The sequence below is a fragment of the Gigantopelta aegis genome, chromosome 4, assembly GCF_016097555.1.
Source record: "Gigantopelta aegis isolate Gae_Host chromosome 4, Gae_host_genome, whole genome shotgun sequence".
NCBI lineage: Eukaryota > Metazoa > Mollusca > Gastropoda > Neomphalida > Peltospiridae > Gigantopelta > Gigantopelta aegis.
Genome location: NC_054702.1, coordinates 103525971 through 103548759, shown reverse-complemented (window position 1 = coordinate 103548759; position 22789 = coordinate 103525971). Strand labels below are relative to the sequence as shown.

Below are 22789 nucleotides of genomic sequence, written 5' to 3'. Positions count from 1 at the left end.
ATGAGTGCGATTTCACCCTATCCCCATCGTAGTTCGGTCGTATCTTGATGAGTGCGATTTCACCCAATTCTCACCCTGAGTAGATCCTATCTTGATGAGTGCGATTTTAATCTATTCCCCTCCCCCGGTGGGTCCTTCTTGATGAGTGCGATTTTAATCTATTCCACTCCCCCGGTGGGTCCTATCTTGATGAGTGCGATTTTAATCTATTCCCCTCACCCGGTGGGTCCTATCTTTATGAGTGCGATTTCCCCCTATTCCCACCCTGAGTAGGCCCTATCTTGAGGGATGCAATTTCACCCCACCCCCATCCTAGGTAGGCCCTATCTTGTTGAGTGCGATTTCACCCTACCCCCACCCTAGGTAGGCCCTATCCTGTTGAGTGCGATTTCACCCTACCCCCACCCTAGGTAGGCCCTATCTTGTTGACTGCGATTTCACCCTACCCCCACCCTAGGTAGGCCCTATCTTGTTGACTGCGATTTCACCCTACCCCCATCCTAGGTAGGCCCTATCCTGTTGAGTGCGATTTCACCCTACCCCCATCCTAGGTAGGCCCTATCTTGTTGACTGCGATTTCACCCTACCCCTACCCTAGGTAGGCCCTATCTTGATGATTGCGATTTCACCCTACCCCCATCCTAGGTAGGCCCTATCCTGTTGAGTGCGATTTCACCCTACCCCCATCCTAGGTAGGCCCTATCTTGTTGACTGCGATTTCACCCTACCCCCACCCTAGGTAGGCCCTATCTTGTTGACTGCGATTTCACCCTACCCCCATCCTAGGTAGGCCCTATCTTGTTGACTGCGATTTCACCCTACCCCATCTTAGGTAGGCCCTATCTTGATGATTGCGATTTCACCCTACCCCATCTTAGGTAGGCCCTATCTTGATGATTGCGATTTCACCCTACCCCCATCCTAGGTAGGCCCTATCCTGTTGAGTGCGATTTCACCCTACCCCCACCCTAGGTAGGCCCTATCTTGTTGACTGCGATTTCACCCTACCCCATCCTAGGTAGGCCCTATCTTGATGATTGCGATTTCACCCTACCCCATCTTAGGTAGGCCCTATTTAGAGGAATGCGATTTCACCCCACCCTCATACTAGGTAGGCCCTATCAAGAGGATTGCGATTTCACCCTACGCCTATCCTAGGTAGGCCCTATCTTGAGGAATGCGATTTCACCCTACGGCTATCCTAGGTAGGCCCTATCTTGAGCAATGCGATTTGCCACACTCCTGGTTGTATATTTAAAAAAATAGTCTGCTTAGACCCACGTATCAAATATAGGCCTAACAATAAATTTGCAATCCATTCCTTCCCAGCGATCATTTCTGAAATGGCCCATATCAGTTAAAACTGTGGTGAAAAGCGTTCCTTTTCAGAGCATCACTAGTGATAATAGAACTCCACGCGGCATTTAAATGCAGCTTTTACGAAACCAAGACTTTATTAAATTGCATTTAGCCAAGGATAAATATTTAAACCTACAAAGGTACACGCTATTTTGCAATACATAAATGCTATCAGCGTGAAATAAATGCATCGCCTTTGATCAAAGATACACGACCCGCTACACGTCTTTGGTTTCCGTGGTACGAGCTTCTGATGAACAGTGGGGGTGTGAGAGATGGCTATTATGCATCCATTATACCTTGACAGCGAGTTGTGGGTCCCCCGAGGCTGTACACATCTAACATTCTCCACTCGGCTATTAGAACCTCTCAAAGGACCAACATCAGCCGTCGTTGGGAAGAAGAATTGCTAGACGTGAATTGATTATAACGCGGTTATACAGGGCAGCACAATTCGCTTATTTTCCTTCACTCAAACCCGTGATTATTATTTGCACACGCCGGTGTCTCGTACACATAAGAGAGACGGCACAAACGCCAAAATATTTCCCTTTTCTTGACGAGACGCCCTGGGTCGGCCTTCATTTGCTAAATGGACCTGATAAGTAGAAACTATTCAAGTGGCACATTTTCTGACAACCCAATTTTAAGATTTCAACATCAAATATACTAATGGTAATGAACCAGTGCCATTCAGATGGGAAACGTTCATTCAGTGTTGTTGCACTTTTGGCAGACTGAAAATGGTTCCGCTTTACCGTTCGGCAGCTGGCAAAGTTTTCTGCATTTCTGGACTCAGTTCTGCATAGAGAATTCTAATCAACTCTTTGTGTTCTATAAGTAGACTGATTTGTAATCATCATATTCATAATCATATTTTGGTACATACTACTAGTCTTCTATCGATCTATCCATCAACTGATACATGACAACACCTATAAACTTTCGCTCAATTCCTGTGATAACATTTAATATATCTTTTTCTCTTCTTTCTTCTCTCTCTCTCTCTCTCTCTCTCTCTCTCTCTCTCTCTCTCTCTCTCTCTCTCTCTCTCTCTCTCTCTCTCTCTCTGTGTGTGTGTGTATGTCTCCATCTCTGTCCACGAGTCTGTCTTACCTCATCTTTTTCGGTCTTTCCGTATCTCTTTTTTGTTTTCTCTAACGCTCTTCTTATATATTTTTTCATAACCATTCTTTTCAGTGGATCCAAATGTTGAAATATGATAGGTAGTCAGTTCTTACCTTCACGCTGAAGTACTTCAGTTTAGTCAGTGGAACTTCAGTTTGCTGAATAGAACCATGTACTTTACACTTTACTCTTTCTACCTCAGTGACGCGGGCACTCTTCCCCACCTGAGAGTCGCGTGACAGCTCGAGTATGCTACTTCCATCGGAGATGGCTCTTCAAGGGGACCATACTCATCAAAATTGACAGATGGCAAATGTTCGGTTTGTCTTGGTCATTATGAGCGTAACATTCACTGAAGCAAGAAGTTAAGTGGCTAGCGACTGATGACACGTCCTTGTCCACAAGCACAGTGGGTGACACTTTAGACAAGTGCACTGTTTCTGTGTTGTCAAAACCAGAACAATAACCATGGACTCACACAAAATAAAATCCAATGTATAATTTGTAAAGGTACATCTCCCCATCCTCTTCTACATGTCTGTCTGTCTGTCTGTCTGTCTGTCTGTCTCTCTCTCTCTCTCTCTCTCTCTCTCTCTCTCTCTCTCTCTCTCTCTCTCTCTCTCTCTCTCTCTCTCTCTCTCTGAAGGCTTCCCTCCCAGCCTGTCTCTGCCTCCTTTTCTCATATATCAACCACTACCTATCATTCTCATTTTCTTAATATAAAAAAGTTTAACATACATGTATAAAAATATAATTTTCACAAATTCTTCTATCCTTGTAACATTTGTTTTGAAGGTTAGCCTCAAACACACAGTGGAGGCCCTGAGGCTATTCTGAATAGGAAATTGGTTCCTTTTCGGTTCTTTATCCCCGTAATTATTGATTACGTTGGTTTGTAAGATTATATTTCGTTAAAAAATATCAACATTGTCCTTGTTAAGCAAAGTAATGTTATTAGCTGATATACCGCGGTCAGTCACCTACTACCATCACGTGCTCATTTTCTAGTTTACTGTTGAAACAAAATTAATTAGCATAAATTATTACAACTTAAGGTTTCAGGTTGGCTGTCACTACGAATTTCATTAACATAATACTGTTGTAACATGTTGTTAGTGGTGGAAGTACTTGTCTGAATGTTAGATACACCCGCTACAGTTTTCCATTAGTAGCAATGCATCTTTTATATGCACCATCCCACAGATACATACCACGGCCGTTGATATACCAGTTTTGGTGCCCTGGCTAGAACGAGAAATAGCTCAACGGGCCCACTGACGGGGATCGATCCTGGACAGACCGCGTATCAGGCGAGCGCTTTACTACGTCCCGCCCTTACGGCTGTTTGGTGTCCAACAGATGATTATAACGGCATTTGGTTGATAAAGAGAATGAGAGGAAACCCGCTTCCACCATATGGGCTACTCTTACCTATAAAGCAACCAAGGGATCTTTCATATGTACTTTCTTATAGACGGGACACAACATACCCCAGTCTTTGGTGATGTGCCAGTCGTGGAGATGATGCACCAATCGTGGAGATGATGCACCAGTCGTACAGATGATGTACCAGTCGTGGAGATGATGCGCCAGTCGTGGAGATGATGTACCAGTCGTGGAGATGATGTACCAGTCGCGGAGATGATGCACCAGTCGTGGAGGTGATGTACCAGTCGTGGAGATGATGCGCTAGTCGTGAAGATGATGTACCAGTCGTGGAGATGATGTACCAGTCGTGGGAATTATGCGCCAGTCGTGGAGATGATGCGCCAGTCGTGGAGATGATGTACCAGTCGTGGAGATGATGCGCCAGTCGTGGAGATGATGTACCAGTCGCGGAGATGATGCACCAGTCGTGGAGGTGATGTACCAGTCGTGGAGATGATGCGCTAGTCATGAAGATGATGTACCAGTCGTGGAGATGATGTACCAGTCGTGGGAATTATGCGACAGTCGTGGAGATGATGTACCAGTCGTGGAGATGATGCACCAGTCGTGGAGATGTTGTACCAGTCGTGGAGACTATTTACCAGTCGTGGAGATGATGCACCAGTCGTGGAGGTGATGCACCAGTCGTGGAGATGATGCGCCAGTCGTGGAGATGATGTACCAGTCGCGGAGAACTGACTGGGGGGAGACAAATATCAGTCTAGGCTGAACGATCCTACGACACAATAAGTAATGATGTTGCACTGAATACATTTCAAAACCGTTCCTAAAAGGACAACATATGCGGACCCATAAAGGGTCACAGGGGTCCCACCCATCTGGAGTGACTTTTTTGTTTAATTCATCATCCACAATGTACAGTATAAATTGTCCCGAGGAACGCTTCGGGTATATTTGTTTGGGAGCTCGGCTCATTTACCTTCGACAAACTGATATTGTCCTTGTAAAACATTATGGCCCACCCCCACCACCCCACCACCATCCCCGTTACAATATTCTGGATCCGCTCCTGGTCAATGTGGACATGTGCCCCAATGGCAAGGGCGTGTCCTCTCATCCGGTGAACGTGCTGACACGCTGAAGTCACATAAGTTATGGCAGAATGACGGGCTTTTCAGATATCTATGAGAGTTAGTTTCGGACAACATTGTCCTCAACCGGCTTCGGTGGCGTCGTGGTTAGGCCATCGGTCTACAGGCTGGTAGGTACTGGGTTCGGATGCCAGTCGAGGCATGGGATTTTTAATCCAGATACCGACTCCAAACCCTGAGTGAGTGCTCCGCAAGGCTCAGTGGGTAGGTGTAAACCACTTGCACCGACCAGTGATCCATAACTGGTTCAACAGAGGTCATGGTTTGTGCTATCCTGCCTGTGGGAAGCGCAACTAAAAGATCCCTTGCTGCCTGTCGTAAAAGAGTAGTCTATGTGGCGACAGCAGGTTTCCTCTATAAAAAAAACAGTGTCAGAATGACCATATGTTTGACGTCCAATAGCTAATAAGATAGAAAAATCAATGTGCCCTAGTGGCGTCGTTAAATAAATAATTTAAAAAAATAAAATAAAAACAAACATTGTCCTCAAAGACCCGTAATCGCTTATTTCAGTCAGCTAAGATCTTATAATAATATAACTTTAAAATCTTTACATGTATCATATATACATGTATTGCAATACTACAAAAGGAATTTTTCACATCAAATCCATCAGGGTGTTACCATCAAATCGTATAGATGACAATAGTAACATGCGGCTAAAACGGTTACACAGCGTTTTACCAGGAACCCTTTTTGTCACAGCCGTCTAAGATAAGAATCTGGCTGCCCTACTCGAACAGTTTGTGATGGTGCCCACTAACAAAGATGTTAATAACATAACCATCATATTATGTAAGCACCATTACATCAGTTGTCTCCTAAATGAACTGATCTGAGGAAGAAATATGTCAAAACCACGAATCTGTTCTTCGCACATTTGACTTTAATTTAAAATCTGAGGACATATCCATTCCTCTTCTGTATTGGACTCCAAAACTGCATAAGAATCCATATAAGGAGAGGTATATTGCAGGGTCCAGCAAATGCACCTTCAAATCCTTGTCTCAAAAAATAGTCATTATCCTGACCAGTATCAAAAATGGACTTTCAATTTATTTATTGCCAAAAAGTCTTTGAAGTGGTATTAGTTACATATAGATTCTCAAAAACTCAAACCATTTATTGAAAAATATGCTCCATTACTCGCATATAAATCAGATTTTCTAACTAATCTGGCTAAATCAGAATAAAAGGATCTGGCGAAAAATTTTAATTTCACCTTTCGATATATTGATTATCTTATATCATTCAATAATAATAAGATCACAGATTACCTTCCATTGATTTACCCACCAAAGTTAGAAATAAAGAAAACTACAGAAAGTATAAAATGTGTTTCCTACCTTGATCTATACATGGAGTTTGATCAGGGTTATAACATCGAATGACTCATGAAAGACAAAAACATTATGGTAGACACTCTGAGACAATTTCACGATATGACGCATCACTGACTAAAATGATATTTAATGCAATACCCTATTTTGACCTTGTACATGGCTCTTCATCTTTTTCTCTTTTTTGTGAAAATCCTGTACATTTCAACTATGGACGTGATGGCTGTATGCTGTGCTCGTAACGGGTTTCACCGGTGTGGCAGGATATGCTCATCTTTCGTGAACACCTGATATCATCACTGTTTTTACAGTCATTCATAAGTGTTTGCCATTACAATATTCCATTGAGCTCTATCCTGTGCAAGTTTGGGTTTTTCGAAGCTAGTCTTTGGAGTGGCAGTCCTCTTTCGGACAGTGCAGGAGGTATGAAACACCCTGTTACGCATCTCCTGGAGGAGTGGCGGTCCTCCTAAGGACGAGCACCTAATGGTGGATCATAGAAGCAATCACGACTTTGTCTAACATCCTTTCGACTGCCTTGTGCAGAGATACGATTTTTGATATCGGAATACGGTTTTGATTGGACTATCCATTTGTTCATTGTAGTAAATTATTTAATTGGATCCAGCAATGTCATTTGTGACTTTGTAACTGTTGTGTTTATATATTTAGTATACATATGTATACAAAACGTATACTTCGTAAACTATGCATTTACATAGTGTTGTATTTACAGCATTTGTCCTGATGACTTTTCCTTGTTAAATACAAAAACAATTGCCCTCGATCTCAGTCAGTCGGTTAGTCCTCTTCAAAGTTCACTGGTTTCCGTCATGCATGATTATATATTTCTTTCATTTGTATGTATACATATGATAGGTCCAAGGGAATAACCCGTATGTCACAGTTTTGGTAATTCGAAAAAACCCATTAATTTTAAAGTTTAAAACTCTGCACTCGTGGAATATTTATACCTAAGCAAGCATGTTTTACCAACAACTCTTACTAGCCTACCATAATTATAGGTTTTTATTTTATTGTGTCATTGTGACCTTGAGATACATGACCTTTTTACTATTGCCTATTTGTCTGAACATGTCATAGGCTATTCCCTAGGAACCTTCATATATTAAGCACATACGCGTATGCACGCACACGCACACGCACACGCACAATGCAGACACATTTTCTGTGTCAACATTATAACCCAGGTTATAGAAAACGATATAACACATCAATTAGTTACTGCATTTTTATCGCTACAATATATTTTATGTCTATGCCTGGCGTTACATGTTTCACATTCTGTGAAGATAACGGTTACATATATCAAAATAATCAGTAATTTAGCATAGAGTCATGTTATACAAATCATTAATCAAACAGAGGTGTTCATGATGTTATCATAATCAGACGTCTATTTTCTAACTACCAACCGGATGTTGCACCAGTTGGCACATCCACCAGATGGAACGTACAACTTCTTAATAGCACAAAAATTGTGAAACCATGATATAATTTTTGTTACCGAAATTAGACATCTGTTATTGCTTCGAGTCCAGAAATCATCCTAAACCTATTTATAAGATTACATATCACTTAGAACGTTGTCAGCTTGATCAACTACCATTTCTTTCAGTGCTATCATATTTTAAAAATCGAAATGGATATACATGAGTGTATTTCGAATGTTACGAGATAATTAAAAACCAGAAAATAAATAAAATAATAAGTGTATAAGACAGAGTTCAAGAAAACTTGCTACAAATCCGTTGCATGTACATAACACAACAATGATGTTCACATACTTAATACTGTTGTTCATAGCAAGGCTGTGGTTCAGACACACTACTGTTATATTAGTACTTAACAAGTTGTGGTTCAGACACAGTACTGTTATATCAGTACTTGACAAGGCTGTGGTTCAGACACACTACTATATTATTACACAACAAGGCTGTGGTTCAGACACACTACTGTTATGTTAATACTTAACAAGGCTGTGGTTCAGACACACTACTATTATATCAGTACTTAACAAGGCTGTGGTTCAGACACACTACTGTTATATTAGTACTTAACAAGGCTGTGGTTCAGACACACTACTGTTATGTTAATACTTAACAAGGCTGTGGTTCAAACACACTACTGTTATATCAGTACTTAACAAGGCTGTGGTTCAGACACACTACTGTTATGTTAATACTTAACAAGGCTGTGGTTCAGTCACACTACTGTTATATCAGTAGTTAACAAGGCTGTGGTTCAGACACACTATTGTTATATTAGTACTTAACAAGGCTGTGGTTCAGACACACTACTGTTATATTAGTACTTAACAAGGCTGTGGTTCAGACACACTACTGTTATATTAGTACTTAACAAGGCTGTGGTTCAGACACTATTGTTATATTAGTACTTAAAAAGGTTGTGGTTCAGACACACTATTGTTATATTAGTACTTAAAAAGGCTGTGGCTCAGACACACTACTGTTATATCAGTACTTAACAAGGCTGTGGTTCAGACACACTACTGTTATATTAGTACTTTAAAAGGCTGTGGCTCAGACACACTACTGTTATATTAGTACTTAACAATGCTGTGGCTCAGACACACTACTGTTATATTAGTACTTAACAAGGCTGTGGTTCAGACACTATTGTTATATTAGTACTTAAAAAGGCTGTGGCTCAGACACACTACTGTTATATTAGTACTTAACAAGGTGTGGCTCAGACTAACTACTGTTATATTAGTACTTAACAAGGCTGTGGTTCAGACACACTACTGTTATATTAGTACTTAACAAGGCTGTGGTTCAGACACTACTGTTATATTAGTACTTAAAAAGGCTGTGGCTCAGACACACTACTGTTATATTAGTACTTAACAAGGCTGTGGCTCAGACACACTACTGTTATATTAGTACTTAAAAAGGCTGTGGCTCAGACACACTACTGTTATATTAGTACTTAACAAGGCTGTGGCTCAGACACACTACTGTTATATTAGTACTTAACAAGGCTGTGGCTCAGACACAGTACTGTTATATTAGTACTTAACAAGGCTGTGGTTCCGACACACTACTGTTATATCAATACTTGACAAGGCTGTGGTTCAGACACACTACCGTTATATTAGTACTTCACATGACTGTGGTTCAGACACACTACTGTTATATTAATACTTAAAAAGGCTGTGGTTTCAGACAAACTACTGTTATATTAGTACTTAACAAGGCTGTGGCTCATACATACTACTGTTATATTAGTACTTAATATTGTTAATGTTCTATTTAACAAAGCTGTGGTTTAGACACTTAAATTAACAATATTGTTATACTTAACTAAGCTGTGGTTCAACCACTTAATATTGTGATACTTAACAGAGCTATGTTTCAGACACTTATTAGTATTTTACTTAACAAGGCTATGGTTCAGACATTTAATATTGTTATACGTAATAAGGCTGTAGTTTAACCACTCAGTATCATTATACTTAAAGCTGTGACTGAGAAACTTAATATTGTTATACATAACAAAACTGTGGTTCAGACATTTAATATTGTTATGCATATCAAGGTTTTGATTAAAATACTTAATATTGTTATGGATAACAAATTAACAATGCTGTGTTTCAGAAAGCTAATATTGTTATATATAACAAGGTTGTGATTCAGACACTTAATATTGTTAAACATAACAAGGCTGTGTTTAGAAAATTTAATAATCTTGAAGAAACTTGTATAATCAGGAATAAACACCGCACCGGCACAGGATGGATTTTGGTTTTGCATAATGAATATAAATCGTTCTTGGTACTCATACTGAAAATAGGTAATTATGAAACGTTAGATTTGGAACGTTGAGTCTATTACATTTCTTATATATTGTAATATAATGATATCAATATCAATATAGTGGTCAGGTAAACGTTCTTCCTCTGGTGTAAAGGGTTTGTACATTGCTAAGTCTTTATTTGAGTTTGAGGTTACTTAGACGTAATTTAATAAATGTTTTACCATGTTCTGGGTGTATGCAATGCAATAACTAGGGTTTTAGTGGAATATTCAGGTTATATAATTTGTAAGTTATCATCTTGTTAATCTCTTTGGCTGGGTCTGCAAGATTTCCCTCTAAATATATTGTGAAACTTAGTTTTATTCACATTTATAAAGATGAACTGGATAATTGATAATACTTCGTTTTTGATTCAGCTTATCAAAGAATGTACCATTAATACATATGGGTGCATATGATATACAGTATATGTAAGAGTGTAGGCATGAGGGTGTTTAAATATCATATTATGTACAAGTATTTATAAGTGTATGTACTGTTATGGCTATGATTCGTATGAGCACCAAACTTCGTTTTTTGTTTCGTACCATCCGCAGTATTTCTTATTCCGTGTACTTATGATTACACCTCTTCCCGAACATTTGTTGACATTACTCAACTGTTCACAATTTTCTTCGTCCCATTTAACAGACTAACCGATGCGTTAGCTCTCTCAATCCCTCTCGAAAACATGCCTGTCAAAGCCAACACTCTGCGCTATTGGCGGAGGGCAGAGAACCAGCACACGAACCGTCTCGTAAGATAAACTCGGCGCTGTCACGCGTTTCGCCTGATCCCAGGGTCACAAAAGTTTTTGTTTTGTTCGAGGACTCCGAACACATGCCCTGGCAAACAGGGTAGGTGTAGAGTTCGCTATTGACACATGCCAGCCCCCAGACGCGGCATATTTGACCACGCCGCTGCGTTTGCTGGCAGGTTACCACGTCTGTCTTGGAGTACGTCTTTCAGCGATAGTTTATGCGAATCGCGCTATTTTGTTCAGCATGAAATAACATTTGAACCTTGTCAATTGAATTGTTGTTCAAAGATCAACCTTCGCTTTAAAGCATTTCTGTAGGGATTGTACGTGTCATCTGAGAGAAGAAGGAGAAGAAGGGGGGGGAAAGAAGAAGAAAAAGACACCAGGTAAGACCAGTAATTAAATGCTGTGTAATGAACTCTAATGCAGGCAGATGTTGTCTCGATTAACACCAATTGATTTAGGGTTGATGGATATTTTACTCGGCTATAGAACAAGAAGATTAGTGTTTAACAACAGGGAAACGACACGAGGTAAGGACATTATCGGTTTTCTATGAACTCGGTGTAAACTTGCATCTTGTGCTTAATTTCCCATTCGCTCACGCGTGGATATTTTAGTAGCATTTAACATCTCAGAGAAAAGGGGGTGGGGGGGGGGGGGGGGGGGGGTGCAGTGTGCGTGCAATAAACGGTCTGCTATAGCCCTAGGTTGCTGGATTTGGTTTTTTAATTTTAGCCCTAGATGATGGGTATACGTGTGTAGTAGGGTGGGTGTTTCGAGGGCTCCTTGTCAGACACGCGAGGCAAGTGCCCCAGATTTACGAGCGACCCCATAAAGTGAGCGTCTTGTTTACTCGATGATATATGAGCACTTCACTTCGTTTTGATTATCAGGCACAATTACATATGATGGTGGGCGACTCGTAATGAGCCATAGGCGATCTCCGCGCCAACCGTGGAACTGTCGTCTGCTACTAAAGGAAGGCGCGGGAAATTAAGAACATATGCCGTGGAAAGCGTTTTGGGGAGATAAAATTCCCATTAGGTTTCTTCCACTTGCCAGAATCCTTTGGAATGAAAATGTCCACATTCTTAGTATTACGTGAAAGGGACTGACGCACTACCACAAAGCCGTGCTTATCAGTGAAAATCCCGCGGAATGGCGGCGGCTGCGAGTCAGCATGTTGCTTTCTCGGCCCTGGCAGCCGATTGCAGCAGTGACGCTGAACCTCGAAGAGAATCGATACATAATTCAGCATAAACATTTGGTGATGTGAAATTGATGGCTCACAACAGCAGTACAGCAACGAGGAAGATCATGAATTCGCCATAAAGCTGGGATATGGGCAACCCGTGATTTTGTGCTCTGACATTTTCTAGCATTTTGGATCTCCCATGGGGGAAGCATTGGGATTCATCAACAGCGCTTTCATTTCCGGTAAATACAACATTTCTTTAGTTGTGTTTTTTTCCTGCCTGTAAGTCCGTCATTTTGGAGAAAATTAGATTGTGTGGCATTAGCGGCAGGCAATCTCCAGCGCTTTATTTGGTGAGCAGCATCTCTTTGAGTCGCTCATTTGATGGGTATATTGTAAGTGATTCAGGGATATACTCTAATGGTTTTATTGGCAATCGGACAAAGATGTAATTGGTTTCTTGATGAAATTGTCTCAGTTTATTTCTGGCTTTGACAGGATTGTCTTTGATCTGAGTTCTTCTTATTCCCTTTCTTCCAATTTGATTTAATAAAAAAGGAGAGATAGGGGAAAAAATCTGGATTAAATTGTAATAGAAGATTTGAGTGTTTGATTCAGTCTTTTGAATACGAGTGAAGTCAATTATTTTTTAAGAAATGCAGTGTGAAGGTAGTACACGTATACATGCAGTTTATATATATATATATATATATATATATATATATATATATACATACACACACACACACACACGTGTGTGTGTGTGTGTGTGTGTGTGTGTGTGCTAGTATATATATGTATGTATATATATATATGTGTGTGTGTGTTTGTGTGTGTGTGTGTGAATGTGTATATGTACTAGTATGTTTAAGTATGTATATATATGTACAAAGTCATTTTCACCAAATATAAAAGACTGAGGTTTCTGTACAGCTATATCATATAATAAACAAATGTATTACATTATGAGAATATTTTTGTATTTTCTTTGATTTAATTGATACTTTGTTAACCTCTTAACACCAATCTACTTTTGTTTTTATCACAAGAATAATACATAATGACTATTTGTTCACAAAATATACATGGATAAGTTAATTTTATTTCATTTAAAGATTTAACCTAAGTATTCTTTTAAAAATAAAATTGTGGTTTTATCTATTTATCTTTGTACGTGAACTAAAAAGGAAAGAACATTATTGTTAAACTGATAATATGATAAATAAAATGTGATTCTAAAGTTAAACGCCGTATACAAATGGTAAAGAAAATGTTACTCTAAACCTGAATATTTATGCTTCATTAAAAACAGTAATTACATTATACTTTTAATGTAATTATTTTTCACCTAAACACCTAAAATAAACAAGATGAAACCATTAAAATAAACATATTAGTACATGTGTATCTTTTCTGTATGCCCGAGGTCTGTATATATAATAATATTAATAGTATGTATGTTTCTGATATTATTCGCTTCTTGAAATATTAAAATGTTGATAAAAGAGTTGAGCTTATTGATTCATGTGTTTAGTTTTTATCATAACAACAAAAGAAACGCGAAATTAATATTATAAAATTACAAATATTTCATAATAAAATTAATTCTAAACGTTTTCTTATTTAATGTTTTAAAAAGCAAAACTTCCCTTACCAATGCTAACGTTCTGTTCTATTTTAGTAAATTAAAATATTTGTAATTAAAAGCATAGGCCTATAATAAGGCTGTGATTCAGGGCTTCCCCAACCCTGACATTGTCATTGATCTGGGCATAATAAAATTTATTTGAAAAAAGGGAAATAAAAGTAGATTGTTAAAATGGGCCTATAATGTTCACAAAACATTAGTACTTTAATATACACAAAAAGTAATGAGATTCAAACCAATTAATTTTAAAGAAATTAGACAAAACTAAATTAATATTCGCGCTTCTTTCGTCATTCAGTCTATTTCCACAATGACTCGCGATGGCAACAATTGCTGCTCTTAAAGTTCTAGGACCCTGGAAAGAGCTGTATCCTAATTAATGATAAATTATGTACCATGGACACACCTGACCTCAGTTTTTGCGTACCTAAAGTTTGGAGATACAATCCACGGACATTTATTAGCCGGGACAAATCCGGTGTATCTCATATCTGTTCCTGATTGAATTGTTTCCCGACTGTGATTGACAGCTGATAAACCTTGATCCCGCGCCGGAGCCTCGAGTGTGCTAAGAATTGCAAATGTTTGCCTACCTGTCAGAGATTTAACCCACTAAATTATACCTGGTCGACCTGAAGGGCTATTTTCGCTTGCTGGCAGGCCGCTGTCGTTTTATAAATTATACCTGGTCGACCTGAAGGGCTATTTTCGCTTGCTGGCAGGCCGCTGTCGTTTTATAAATTATACCTGGTCGACCTGAAGGGCTATTTTCGCTTGCTGGCAGGCCGCTGTCGTTTTATAAATTATACCTGGTCGACCTGAAGGGCTATTTTCGCTTGCTGGCAGGCCGCTGTCGTTTTATAAATTATACCTTGTCGACCTGAAGGGCTATTTTCGCTTGCTGGCAGGCCGCTGTCGTTTTATAAATTATACCTGGTCGACCTGAAGGGCTATTTTCGCTTGCTGGCAGGCCGCTGTCGTTTTATAAATTATACCTTGTCGACCTGAAGGGCTATTTTCGCTTGCTGGCAGGCCGCTGTCGTTTTATACATTATACCTGGTCGACCTGAAGGGCTATTTTCGCTTGCTGGCAGGCCGCTGTCGTTTTATAAATTATACCTGGTCGACCTGAAGGGCTATTTTCGCTTGCTGGCAGGCCGCTGTCGTTTTATAAATTATACCTGGTCGACCTGAAGGGCTATTTTCGCTTGCTGGCAGGCCGCTGTCGTTTTATAAATTATACCTGGTCGACCTGAAGGGCTATTTTCGCTTGCTGGCAGGCCGCTGTCGTTTTATAAATTATACCTGGTCGACCTGAAGGGCTATTTTCGCTTGCTGGCAGGCCGCTGTCGTTTTATAAATTATACCTTGTCGACCTGAAGGGCTATTTTCGCTTGCTGGCAGGCCGCTGTCGTTTTATAAATTATACCTGGTCGACCTGAAGGGCTATTTTCGCTTGCTGGCAGGCCGCTGTCGTTTTATAAATTATACCTTGTCGACCTGAAGGGCTATTTTCGCTTGCTGGCAGGCCGCTGTCGTTTTATACATTATACCTGGTCGACCTGAAGGGCTATTTTCGCTTGCTGGCAGGCCGCTGTCGTTTTATAAATTATACCTGGTCGACCTGAAGGGCTATTTTCGCTTGCTGGCAGGCCGCTGTCGTTTTATAAATTATACCTGGTCGACCTGAAGGGCTATTTTCGCTTGCTGGCAGGCCGCTGTCGTTTTATAAATTATACCTGGTCGACCTGAAGGGCTATTTTCGCTTGCTGGCAGGCCGCTGTCGTTTTATAAATTATACCTGGTCGACCTGAAGGGCTATTTTCGCTTGCTGGCAGGCCGCTGTCGTTTTATAAATTATACAAACTATTTTTTCCTCTATACACCTGCGCAAGATTGTGCCTCACCAAATTAAATGGTACGTTAACACGGACGAGGAATTAGTAAATGCGTGCCTTTCGCTGGATATTCAAATAACTCAATACTCAAATATTTAACTTGGTCTAGACACATTTGCGTTGGTGGTTGTTGTGATGTAAAAGTGGAGTTACTTGCAATTTATAAATATAATTTTAGTTTTGGTAACCATAATCATGAATAAAAAGCTACACATAACATTCACACTTTTATAAAGTATGCACCCCCATTCCAAAAAACAAAAACAAACAACAACAAAAAAACCCACAACAACAACCAGTAAACAAACAAAAACAAACAACAACAACACTATGACAAACATATTTGCTAGTTATAAAATAATGGATATTTGTGTACGTTCGTTTCGTGTAAATTTATACGTAGTAAAATGTTTGTAAAATAACAAATATACAAGTGCTCTGTAAACCATTACAAAAAGACAATTATATATTAATTAATGTACGTGTGAATAAATTTTTTTTACAATAATCAGTTCATAACGAATGCAAGTTTAGTTGTTAATGTGCATAAAATAAAAACAAAAATCAATAAAACATAACATTTATTTTTGCACTTTTATAACATTAATTAATGTTTCCGTTTGGGTTTGGTTTTTTCACTTGTATCTACCGCTTTGTGAAAATCGAGGAAGTTGTATGACTGTCCAAATTGAAATTCGCGAGACTCAATGTTTTGTGATGCCAAACACCACAAGACTAATTGCTTATTTGCTGCGTATGTTTTTTAGTTTTATTTTAGATCGTTCCCGGTCTGTGAACATTATTATAATACGTATATAATAAAAGATAAAAAAGATAACATTTATTGCATTTAAGCATTCCACATGGGAACAGAGGGCACAAAATAACATCAAAAAGTTTCAATATCAACAAACAATGAATATAGTTTTATACACATATATACATATACATGTATATCACCACTACAATCTATTCATTATGTTGGAAAACCAACTTGCAAATAACACCTATGTTGGCTGGGTCCTGATTTTTCATAATAAAAATAAACTGCTCTTTGTGTGCATATAACTGTGTGTTTTTGGTAAATAAATAATAATATTTTTGGAAAGTAATGTTTTTTATTTGTTTGATATTTATTGCTTCAAAAGCCATTATATACACGAAGTGCACAAAATACTTGTAATCAAAATATATTATAATAATACTGATTTGATATTTATTATAATTCAGTTATTTTAATTTATTGTACAAAACGCTCACAAAGAGTAGGCACAAAAGCAATAAAATTTTATAAATGAATATAAAACAAAAACCAAAAAGCATGTTTGAACAACAGTATATTAAACGAACATTTTCTGAGCTTTTTAAACAAATATTTTTATGATTAGATATTCATTGAAACATTCCATGTAAGTTTTCATTAATTTAGTACGTTTTTCAATTAATAACTCTTTGTATTCTGTGTGCGATAGTGGTGAAACCGTCGCAAGAAGGAATGTGATTCTCAAGTAAAATTCCTGCGTTTAGTAGGGCCGAACACTGCAAACATCACACTTGTTTAATATTGGTGTAAACAGGAAAAGCAAATGTCGCTGAACGGTCGTGTTTGGTCGTCATGCGGATGTGTTATTTTAATCAGGGCAGGTGCCATGTTCCCAGGTTGACCTCTCCGCAGATCTTTGTACAACACAACTTTATTACACTCAGACATCCGTTGGTAGCAGTTGCACTGTACTGTAGTGTGCGTAACGCATAAGTGTACGCACCTGTGTACATTTAGGCCCAAAACAAATGATGGTAAATATAGGTACTTTTGGCCTCCAATGTCCAAGCGTGTAATTGAGAATATCATAAAGAGATTAACTATTTTTTGCTGTCATTGTGCTAGATAGGGTTAGATAGTTTTTGCAGATTTTTGTGACCCTTTTTCCCAAATGATTTAATATTTTAGTTTCAAAAACAAAAAAATAAAATTAAAAGTTTTTTGTTTTCAGTCTATGTGTCATGTTATGCACATTTTATATTTCCCATGTGTAAAAACCTTAGGACAACATAAGAAAAATGGTACTAACCCGATTGTAACCCGACCGCCTTTTAAACCTGTCTCTACTTAGTTTGTTTTATATTACCTTTAATTTCAAGCTGAACAATATTTAATGGATGGTGTTACCCAAATGGTTAATACAAAAATATAAATTGGTTCATGATAATCTATTTATACCAATGTGTGCGACATGGCGGTCATCTGAATATTTTACTGTTGAAAAATGCACATAATATTATTACCTTCAAAACGTTACTGGAACGTTTAATTGTAATTCACAACGTTTCTTACATATCTAAAAAAAAATTAGTATGAATTAATTTTAGCATTATATATAATTATATATCAACGGTACTGCAACAGACATAATTTCTTAATAAGAAAATAGGTTAAGAGTTTCTGGTTTACAAGCGTGGTGGATACATAACACATTGGTTAAATATGCAGTTTTGCATGTATTGACAGCAGCTAAAGTACGTTTGTGTGTTACGTGAAGAAAATAATGCAGATGATTAATTCTAGATGGTAAATAATAGAAATATATGCAATATTTCAGCTTTAATACAATTAACTACATGTATATACATGAGTTTATATTTTTAAAAGATCCCTCCCTAAATTATGTAACATGAGTAAGAGTATGAACTGAAATCTTAAAATCTACGTAATGTAACAATAAGAAAATAAAAAATACACTTTTCACAAAATTATCAAACACATGTTTAAAAAAATGAAATCTTAAAATTAACATAATTTAAAAAAATAAAATAAACTTTAACATATTGGAGTTTCAAGATCTGATTTCATTCAAAATGGGCAAAGAGATGTGGTTGTGTCTACAGGTTACAAAAAACATTGTTCCTCCGTGCTCGGTGACTCACGGTGTTTGACATATCCAGGTAAAATGTCAGAACTCGATACACAGGCAAGGTTTATCTTCGAGAAAGATTGGCTTTCAGTTTATATTAACCGCCCGTAAATAGAACTCATTCACAGCATGTCAAAATGAAATTTACTTGGTGACTGTTGAAACGGAGCCGGGTGGCAGTCTACAATGAACATCGTTATTACACACATACGCCTAACGAGCAAGGGTGAACATGATTAAAGTAATGAGTTTTCCATGTGTGTTTTGTAGCGTGTTGCACTCTTTAGTTGTCTTTGTATACTAAGTACATAATAAAACGCATTCCTGAATTCGCAGATGATCAATTTTCAAATTAAAAACATGCAAGTCATATGTCGCGGATTTGCCCCCCCCCCCCTCTCTCTGTCTCTCTGTCTCTCTCTCTGAGACTAAATATCGCAATTGGCATATATGTTAAACACTAAAACATACTGAAGATATGTGGAACTAACATTCCTTTCCTTTCTCTATTCCAACAGTTTCAGTACCCTGTTGTGCTAAAACGTACAATAGCAACTGCATGCTTTTTCTGTAGTTGGAGTACAATGTCAAAAATGGACACCTACAGTAGTCCAAAATACACCAGCATGCATTATGTAACCCATTAAATATAGGCAATATTCCTCAGTCGACCAAGATATTACACATCTCTCTCTCTCTCTCTCTCTCTCTCTCTCTCTCTCTCACACACACACACACACACACACCTCTTCCACACACACACACAATTAATAAAAAAATAAAAATTACTTAAATACAATAAACACTAAATTTTCGAGGTACTATTAATTTCGGGGCAAGGGTGGTCCCTTCTCCTCGATTCGCGCCTGACGTATATGGTTGCTGTGGCATGTTTTGTGTGTGGAGTGGCAGAACGTAACAGGGTCGTGTTGAGTGATAGTTCAACTTATCAAGAAAGGTCAAATGTGACATTGACTTCACTCATGACACTGACGCATGTGTAAACATCACTGTTGACGTAATTGGTTATTGTTTGGGCTCGTGCTAATAATCGGTCAAGTAGATACGTGCATCAGTGACAGTTTCGACGATTTTCTACCTAGTAAATATTCCTAAGGATTAGATTTGGTAAAAATTCCCATAGGACCTCGCCTACAGCGCCAGTTACAGTTAATGGATACGTCTAACATAATGTCATTACAGTTTTTAAGTTACGTGCAGACTAGACAATTGTATTAAAAAACACCTCATGATTCATTACAGAAATTGCAAACGGTGGGTAATAGGATACAATAATATGCCTCATATGCACTTTAAAAATAAGACTTTATTTGCTCTAAATTATAAAAATAGCAAGAACAAAAACATTTATAAATAAAGAATACTACATGAGCGTCCGTTAGATATCGTTTATCTTACAACGAGTTGTTTTAAAACATATCCAACGAGTTGTAAGATAAACGGTATCTAACGGACACGAATGTAGTATTCTATTACTTACATATCTTCAGAAAAGAGTTTTAAAATAAATTTAAACACCTTTTCCAACTAAAACCTATGTACGGCACTAGCGCTTAAAGTTAACTTGTGCGTCACAGACAAGTCAATTTCACGTTAACTTGTATGTCACATCTAGTGATCGATTTCTACCGTGCTTTTCCATTGGATGGCATCGCATTGGTGACCTGGTCATCACCTAGATGCAGCCAGTCGTATGTCTTTAAAATGTTATCGCATGAATACGTGTTAACAAGTATGTGTTATCAAAAAATAACGAATAATGTTCTCGCCAGTGGGTGTGTAAGAATATATAATTATGATGGCTTACCTCGCACTGTCGTTTGTGCGATATATGTAATGTTCAGAAGTGCCTTGGTACAACAAGCTCAAGTGCAGCACTTCAGCTGAGCCAAGTAAGTACTAGGCCATGGGCGTTGGGCACTTATACGTTTGCTTCCTGGCAGCATAAGACCGCAATTACGACGTACTTGGTGTTTTATTTCCTGAAAATTGAGCATGTTCCCGTTTAGACCCATGCCATTAAACATCAATTTGATATGTTCTTACTTTACCGTCTCAAAAACCTTTCTTTATTATATATTTTTTAAAAGCTTATTCGGTGGTATATGCCACGCCGTATCTAGCGGGTGTGCACCACAGAAAAATACCTGGAGATAACCTTCTATTACTGTGCCTTGGTCAGATTCGTATTGTAGGCCTACCGCCACTCCACTTATTTTAGATTAGGCACAGCCCTGTCTTAAAAGTAGGAACAGTATTTCGGTTGTACTTATGCGGGCCTAAGCAACCTAGATGTTTTATTGTATTTACATGTTACAATTGTTATAAAAGTAATATTACTTTCGCATAACCGTATTCCAGAGAAAGGAAATTACAAAAAACAACAAACATTTCCAGTAACTGCAAAAAAGAATTCATTTCATGATTCTGTGGAAAATAGTCCTAAAACCGTTATTTAATTTGTATCTAGATGCTCACTTACGTTTTATCAATATTGCTTTTTAATTACATTTATTTAATTATATTTTCAGTTAATGTATTTTACAGACTAAAATTATTTGCCGAGGTATACATATAATTGTTGTAAGGTCCATTATTACTGAATAATATCTAAAATGAATATTTATGTTAGATTTTATTCTCATTTCCGTTACAGCTTATTTCAATGAATGCGGCTTAAGGATTAGTAATTAGCACGCAGGTACTTGTTTTAATTAACACCAGTATGTTAAGTTGACTAGAACACATTGTATGATCGGAGTGTAATAATCGGATTATATTAATCATGCAAAGTGTAAAACCAACAGAGGTGCGAGTTCTTTACCCATTATTCTCTCCCACAAATTTGCACGAGGTGTTTCCCGCTGTACAGGTTCACGTCTGCTTGTGAAAACATTCATTCCTGTTCTCCTGAGCAAGCAAGAAAGAAAAAAATCTGCAGGTCTCCGAACCACGATCGGTTTGGCATGTAAACACGGAGAGGTAGAAGCGCGCACCATTGGCCGTCAATAGGATTTTGTCGCCTCTTTATGAACGCTGTAAACGCCTTTCACGGGACTTTGTGCTCCCTCGACAAGTGTGGATTTTGCGAACAAACCTTTCGAATGTCAGAGCAGTCTCGAGCGTGTCCCTACCCTCCCTCTTTGTTAACGGAGTGGTCAGCTGGGCACGCCGGATTACCGTCAAGAAAGTTCTTACGCAATCTAGTTGGCATCGTGAAGACCCGATAACGAGCTGTGTTAACAGGGATTTGCGGGTCTGTACCGGGAAGGGGGCTTCCCGTGGACGTGCAGTTAGTTAGCGGCTCAAAGTCTGTCTGCTGTCTGTCAGGAGAGGATTAGTCGAGTCCACAGTCGTTATAGAACTAAGCTTTCTTGATTACGAAAATTATATCTTAATCGTTCTACTAACAGGTAAGCTTCCTTGATTACCGGAAATTATGCTATCATCATTCTGCCAGCGGGTAAAGTCGTGTTTTGATATTGTTGTTAGTCGTGCTATTGTTATTAACTGAGGTAAAAAAATAAATCCTTGGACATATTTCTACAAAAAATTAAATTATGATAATAAAACATATAAATATACTTATATATAAATATATTATATTTCATCGTCATTATAATTGTTTATACTTACCTCTTGCAAGTGTTTTGAAAAAAAAATTGAAAATATATGGAGATCGTGTACATTGCCAGAAGGAATTATTTGTTTTCTTACCGAGATGCAATGTTCATTTAGTCACAGAGAAATGCTATTTGTACTAGTATTTATGTGTCATTCATTGACAATTTTACAGTATGTAACATCATCATGTGGAGAGGCATTTATATAGGCTTATCGCCCACTACATTTATTTGGATAAATATATATATATATTTATCTGGTGATCCCCATATATAAGAAATAACCAATATCCCCCAAACCAAGGTGGTCGGTCATACTAATCGCGCTCGAACTTGACATATCAGAGTATGCCTTTGGATGAGTCGTATCAGCTAGGACTACACTACTTGGATGTTCTTAATACAGTTTTGTCCACACATCATTGCAAGGGATGGGAGAAGCTAGTAACAAAAACTGTTACATTGGAGTCAGGTGTGTCGTCAACGTTTAAACTATTGTTCACCCTCCATACCATGTTTCTA

At 38.2% G+C, this 22789-nt stretch overlaps 1 protein-coding gene across 3 annotated transcripts in view; it reads left to right on the top strand.

Moving 5' to 3' along the window:
- Positions 1 to 10958: 10958 nt before the first annotated feature.
- LOC121371643 (extracellular tyrosine-protein kinase PKDCC-like) overlaps positions 10959 to 22789 on the top strand; it is a 37767-nt gene continuing 25936 nt past the window's right edge. Inside the window, exon 1 of one of the 3 annotated variants that reach the window (XM_041497678.1) lies at positions 10959 to 11353. The gene's annotated coding sequence lies outside the window, so the exon portion shown is untranslated. Of the gene's footprint in view, positions 11354 to 11795; positions 12408 to 21701; positions 22058 to 22789 lie in introns of those variants that run through there. The other 2 variants (XM_041497679.1, XM_041497680.1) reach the window with 2 other exon arrangements.